The 5,617-nt window shown below is 43.7% G+C and overlaps 1 non-coding gene across 1 annotated transcript; it reads left to right on the forward strand.

Annotated features, from left to right (window-relative positions):
• The first annotated feature begins 2,072 nt into the window (after positions 1-2,072).
• LOC120257367 lies at positions 2,073-2,179 on the forward strand. Its single transcript, XR_005535653.1, has one exon. It is a non-coding gene; the product is annotated as a small nucleolar RNA R71 (small nucleolar RNA).
• Positions 2,180-5,617: the final 3,438 nt, after the last annotated feature.

Consider the following 5,617-nt stretch of genomic DNA (forward strand, 5'->3'; position numbering starts at 1 on the left):
CATATAAATACGCCGTGACCATCGGGTATTTATACCCCTCCAATTCTAGGGTTAAGTATTAGCTTGTATTCTAACCCTAACTTGAGAAAACCACTTTTCCCATTGCAATCGTAGGAGGATTTGGGCGGAAGAGATTCTGTATCCAATACTCGTACCGGATTAGGGGTCAATTGCCATGACCATCGGGTTGACCTAATCTAGGGTTTTCTCGGTCTAACAAGCCATTTGCATGTTAGTTCTGGCATCCTGCACACTTTAATAGCCCCTGAGAGGATCCTCATCCGTGACAGCTTTCTTCCCTTGATTATCCCCCGTATCTTGCCTTCATTGTTAGCATTTTATTTGCATTTAACTTGTTTAATTGTTTTATCACTATCACATTCAAACTTGGAGGTTAAACAACATAGCGAAGAGGAAGTAAGAGTAGCTTCTCGGGCCCTTAGGAATATGACCCCCTCGTGCTCGCACGAGGGGTATTACTTTGCTATCCCGTACACTTGTGGGGAAGCGATCAATCAACAATCTCAATCAACAAGAGAATGCTGCATGGCTTCAGCAAGGCGTATGTGAGCTTGTCATCTCCAACTCTCAAAGTTAACTCTCCACCGTCCATATCAATCAATGCCTTGGAAGTCCGCAAAAATGGCCTCTCAAGTATCAAGGGTACATCCGCATCCTCATCGACGTCTAGCACTAAGAAGTCTACAGGAAATATATACTTGTCCACCTTAACAAGCACATCTTCGATGATACCCCTCGGATGTCTCACCGTTTGATCCGCCAATTGCAAAGTCATCCGAGTAGGCCTAGGCTCGCCCAAGCCTAGCTTTTGAAAGAAGGTGTATGGCATGACGTTGATAATGGCCCCTGAGTCCGCCAATGCCATTTCTTCACCTAGATTGCCAATATTACATGGAATGATGAAGCTTCCCGGATCTTTCTTCTTGTTTGGCATGTTCTTTTGCAAGACCGCCGAGCAAGATGCATCTAAGATTACTGAAGTATTCTCCTCCAACTTCCTCCTGTTGGTCAACAAGTCTTTCAAGAATTTTGCATACTTAGGCATTTGGGCCAATGCCTCAACAAAAAGAATATTGATGTGGAGTTGCTTGAATAAACTTAGGAACTTCTTGTACTGTTCATCCCCTTGGTCATTCTTCAATCTAGAGGGATAAGGGATCATTGGCATGAAAGGTGGGGGTGCAACCTCCTTCTCTTTGCTTGTTCCCTCTTCAACCTTTATAACCTACGGTACGTGTTCATTTGGCTTCTCACTCGGAAGCCCACCGTCGACCTCACGACCACTTCTCAAAGTGATCACCTTCACATGCTCTGTAGGGTTGGTCTCGGTATTGCTCGGCAAACTTCCATGTGGCCTTTCCGATAAGGACTTCGCAATCTGCCCCACTTGATTTTCAAGGTTATGTAAGGAGGCAGTATGATTGCGAAGTGTAGCCTCAACTGATTCAAACCTTGTATTTGACGATTGCACAAACCTAGTCAAGGCCTTCTCCAAATCGGTCGTTCGGGTCTCCAAACCTAAAACTCTGTTTTCCACATTTGGGCCTTGTTGTTTTAAACCCAGTGGCCCTATGGCCTTTTGTGGACCTTGGTTGCTCCATGAGAAATTGGGATGATTCTTCCAATCCGGATTGTAGGTGTTGATGTATGAGTTCTCTTGAGTCCTCATGCCATTACCTACAAAATGGACGTTCTCAACCGAAGATGCATCACCAATAGATATCGGACAATCGGAGGGAGCATGTCCTCCACCACATCCGGTGCAAGTAATCACGGCCATTACTCTATTCGAAGTTAGAAGATCTAACTTCTTACTCAATGATTCCACTTGAGCTGCCAACGAAGTCACTGCATCTATCTCATGGAGACTAGCTATCTTTTTCTTCTCCCTGGCATTCCATTGGTAGCTGTTTAACCCCATTTCTTCAATTAATTGACGAGCCTTACCGGGGGTCTTGCTACCTAAGGTACCTCCTGCTGCAGCATCCAATACTTGCTTTGTACTCGGATTCAGACCGTTGTAAAATGTCTGAACAATCATCCACTCTGGGAATCCGTGTTGCGGGCACTTTCTCAGGAGCTCCTTGAACCTTTCCCACGTCTCAATTAGAGACTCTAATTCCAATTGTATAAAGGATGAGATCTCATTTCTAAGCTTTGTAGATTTTTCGGGAGGGAAATAACGACCAAAAAAAGCTTCTACCATCTCTTCCTGATAAGATCCCCTTGCGTATATCCTGCAAGTGCACGAGTTTGTCGAAGTAATAATCCCGGATGAGCGGGTATCGAATCCACAGGGAATAGGGAATAAAAATACTTAATTCAATTCTTAGCTATGTGAAAGATCAATGATGATAAGTGTGACAATGATTCAATTCTCAACAATAAAAACAACAAGTAAGAGAGCAAAAGTAAAGAAGGGGGTAAGGCAATCGATAAAGATGGGGTACCCCGATAATGCTCCGCATAGGATAATCATTTCAAGTGCAAGAACCCTCTGTTATGCTTCCTAATCAATGCAATGGTGAGTCGTGGAAATCCTTAATTACATAGTCCCAAATCTAAGGTCAACTATGCCTAACTCTATACATGTCCTGGAAGAGAGAATAGATAACCTCTCAACCTCGCACTCGCATAGAGTTGCAATGAGCTCTAGGGATTCCAAGTGATAAATCTCTTCCTAATTATAGACCTAACCCTTTGGTCCAGGCGGAAGGTCCCTAACCACGATTAAGCCCTAGATACTAAGATCACCTCAACTCTTCACTCCATTGCATGCGCAACTAAGCGCCAGCGGAGGGTCATCCCTTAGACCATTCACTCTATTATGGCCGCAAAGAACTCGAGGAACAGAGGTAGAATCTATCACGTCTGAGGGGAAAGGGGATGCTCCTGTACCTCTCGATTCACCCTCTCAACCCTCTCCAACCTAGCTTTGTCTAATGCTCGTGGTGTGTCACTCACTCACAAGGTTACCAACAAGAACTCTCAACCCTAGTGTCACTCTAAGGGAAATGTTCACACAATCAAGCATTCAAGGTTGGAACTCACAATAAACATCAATTTATTGAAAGCATAATAAAGAGATTCAAAGAAACGAATACAACCTAGGGTTCACAAATACCCAAGTACCCACTAGGGGTTTAGCTCTCCATGGAGCTAAGTACAATCAAAGAAATAGAATGTAAAAGCAATGAGTCCATAAAGAAACCCCCTCGATGGTCGTGTCGATGGTCTTGTGGAGAGTCCTCTACTCGTCGTCCAAGGATTCCCTCGTCTGGTATAGGATACGCCTCGATGGAAGCTCCCCTACCAACCTTCTTCCTAAGGAATAACGATGCCGGAGCCATAGAACCTCTCCAAAATCCTAGCCAATACCACTCAAAACCCTAGCCGAAGCCCTCTTTCAAGTTGGGGAAAAAGATGGAGAAGAGAATACTAAAATTGGGGCTGAATCGGCTTTTTATAGGGCTGGAATCGTGCGACTACATGGGCGTGGATGCTTCATGTGCCCGTGCGGAATTTCCACACGGGCGTGGATAATTTCCACACGCCCGTGTGGATTCTCTAAACTCCTGTTTTCTCGGCCGGCTGTGAACAGTGCTGCTATAGTACTTGCTGCCGTGTTGCTACAGTATCCGTCCTGAATAGCTTCCCGAATCCATACTTTCATCGGAGTAATGCAAACGGGCACACGTTCACGTCGTGGATCACTTACTTCTTCAATGATAGGCAAGTTGGTGGAGCTCTTGTTCTATGTGCATAAGTCGGCATGCTCGAGTGTGACTGCCTTTGTGCCCCTCCAATTGGATGTGCCAAACGCGAATACGAGGAGGTTGGCACACACTCTAGCATCTCACACCCGACCTATGTCTCCGCGTTTGAACCTTAGTAAGATTTCCTCCAAAATCTATGCATTTTGATCCACATTGGCTTCTTTCCTTCATATTCGGCCTCACAACCCTACCTGCATAAAAGTAACATAAAAACACACATATTAGTGTAAAAACCCGAGAAAAGTAATGCTCAACATAAGGAATGAACGCTTCACATTCATATCGCACAAGCACTTATCACCTCCCATGTGGTAATTGATGCTCTAGCTAATGAGTGTAGCCACTGCTTCGCTCTCCCTTTCAAGGAAAATGGGAAGGCTCTCAACTTGATGGCATTATCCGTTACCCCATTTATCTTCAGCATATAACATACCTCGAGAAAGTTCTCTATATGACTGTTTGGATCCTCATTGGCCAAACCATCAAACTGTGCGGATTGCTATAACATATGGATGAATGCTGGTTTCATCTCGAAGTTCTGAGCTGTAATCGGGGGACGCACAATGTTTGATTATGTCCCCAATACTGAAGGTCTGGCATAATCGGATAATGTATGCTGCTGCTCATTCTGCTCTACCATGTTTTCAGATTCTTCTACTTCCAAATCAGCTAGATAGGACTGTTCTTGCATAGGTTCTTTCCCTTTTCTTCTCAGTGTATGTTTAAGCTCGGGATCTCCTTCAATCAGTATGGAGGGGTTTCCTCGGGTTATAACCTGGAGCTGCACCCAAAAAGAAAGAAAAAGAAATTAGAACAATGATAGAATAAGAAAATATGAAATAGAATAAATAAATGAATAGCTAAGAAAAACAAAGTGCAAAGTATTTCTAAATGCCTACTCCCCGGCAACGGCGCCAAAAACTTGACACGTTCGTATATGCGTGTAAACCGCAAGTGCATGGGTGTCGAAGTAATAATCCCAGATGAGTGGGTATCGTATCCACAGAGAGTAAGGAGTAAAGACACTTAAGTTGTTTCTTAACTAATGTGGAAGATGAATAGTGATATGTGTGACAAGATTCAATTCTCAAAAGTAAAAACAACAAGAAAGAGAGCACAAGTAAAGGAGAAGGTAAGGCAATCGATAAAGATGGTGTACCCGGGTATTGTTACACCTAGGATAATCGTTTAAAGTGCAAGAAACCTCTATTATGCTTCCTAATTAATGCCATACTAAGTCGTGGAAATCCTTAATTGCATAGTCCCAAATCTAAGGTCAACCATGCCTAACTCTATACATGTCCCGGAGGAGAAATCGAACAATCTCAACACCTCACACTCGTATAGAATTGCAATGACCTCTAGGGATTCCAAATGATAAACCCTATTCCTATGTATAGACCTAACCCTTTGGTCCTGGTGAAAGTTCCCTAGCCACAATTAAGCCCTAGATGCTAAAATCACTTCAATGCTTCACTCCGTTGCACTCGCAACTAAGCCCCAGCAGAAGTTCATCCCTTAGCCTATTCACTCTACTACGGCTGCAAAGAACTCTTGGAACGTGGAGGTAGGATAGATCACACCGGAGGGGAAAGGGGACGCTCTGCTACCTCTCGACTCACCCTCTCAACCCTTTCCAATCTAGCTTTGTCTAACTCTCATGGTGTATCACTCACTCACAAGAGTTACCAAGAAGAACTCTCAACCCTAGTGTTACTCTAGGGGAGTATTCATACAATCAAGCATACAAGATTGGAACTCATAATAAACATCAATTAATTGAAAGCATAATAAAGAGATTCAATAAAACGAATACATCC

The sequence above is a fragment of the Dioscorea cayenensis genome, unplaced genomic scaffold, assembly GCF_009730915.1.
Source record: "Dioscorea cayenensis subsp. rotundata cultivar TDr96_F1 unplaced genomic scaffold, TDr96_F1_v2_PseudoChromosome.rev07_lg8_w22 25.fasta BLBR01002047.1, whole genome shotgun sequence".
Lineage (NCBI taxonomy): Eukaryota > Viridiplantae > Streptophyta > Magnoliopsida > Dioscoreales > Dioscoreaceae > Dioscorea > Dioscorea cayenensis.